This window comes from Mastomys coucha, unplaced genomic scaffold (genome assembly GCF_008632895.1).
Source record: "Mastomys coucha isolate ucsf_1 unplaced genomic scaffold, UCSF_Mcou_1 pScaffold23, whole genome shotgun sequence".
NCBI lineage: Eukaryota > Metazoa > Chordata > Mammalia > Rodentia > Muridae > Mastomys > Mastomys coucha.
Genome location: NW_022196906.1, coordinates 64,213,421 through 64,214,737, shown reverse-complemented (window position 1 = coordinate 64,214,737; position 1,317 = coordinate 64,213,421).

The following is a 1,317-nucleotide window of genomic DNA, read 5'->3' as shown; positions in this document are numbered from 1 at the left end:
GCGTGTGTGTGTGTGTGTGTGTGTCTCACAGATTAAATTATGTAACTTTCCATTAAAAACAAGCTCAAGCCTGATTTCATCATCAGGGGTTCTCTAAATATTATCATCTATAGGGGGAACCAGTTCTATAATTCCTAGCTTTTAAAAGTTTGTGTCTCAAACTGAACTTGCTGAGTAGGCCTGGCATACACGGTCCAGGCTTGACTCTGAGCTGCAGGTAGCAGAGCAGGTGGTTTCCACTCAGTCACTTTCTAGGACAGCAGCTGTAGGACTTTGCATGCCTTAGTTTGCATGAACTACCATGGTGTACACATCATGTAGGTGGGGGCCATTTTCACTTTGGTTTTGTGATACAGTTTTGTGGCTTTTAGACCACTCAGGAATGCTTAACTAGAGAGACGGCATCTCCTTTCTGGAGAGTTATGACTAAGCAAAGGAACTGGAGTTGGGGGAGGGAGGGAAGGAATGTGAGCCAAGCCTTCTGAAGATGACTTGGGGGTCTGAAACACACAGGCCTTAAAATGTCTTGCTGCCAGTGCTGAACTCTCAGACTTTTCACAAAAGGAAAGCTGTGGATGGTCATTCAAAGCTCAACACAAATCAAAGCAGCCAGTCATCTACCAACTTGGCTGTTTTATTGTTTTTTTAATATTGTTGATACTTGAAATCAATATGAGCCACCTGCTCCAACCTATCAGAATGTCCAAATTTGAAGGAACGTGCTCCACTCTGTTGACAGAGTGTGGAGCTTCTGAACTCACAACTGCTTGTGGAATCTTCTGGAAGTTTCTTAAACACCTACCCTATGAGCTAGTCAGCTCACTCCTGGGCATTTGTTTAAGATGAATGAAAAGATCCCCATAAAACCACTTATATAGGGAGCGTCTCAGAAGAGAGGGTAACAGGATGTAAAAGCCGGAGGTCGGTGTGCATGGCACCTATGAACTTGCTGCAGTTACGTTTCCTACACTAGAGCTACACAAGATAAGTCATCAGGAGCAGTCAACATTCCAGCAGGAAACATCAATTGCATTCAGTGAGCTCCTGAAAAAAATTGGGGTGGGGGAATTTTGAAAAGTGGGGTGTGTTGGAGAGAGGTCCAGTATGAGTGGGGAAAAGGAGCTGGGGCTTAGGTAAGATCAAGATACATTGTCTGCATGTATGAAATGGAATAAATAAAAAGATTTCTTAAAAAGTGAACCTAGATAAGTGTACTTTTCCATTTATCTAGAGCTTAAGAAGTAGATGCAGCCAGGCAGTGGTGGTTCACACCTTTAATCCCAGCACTTGGGAGGCAGAGGCAGGCAGATTTCTGAG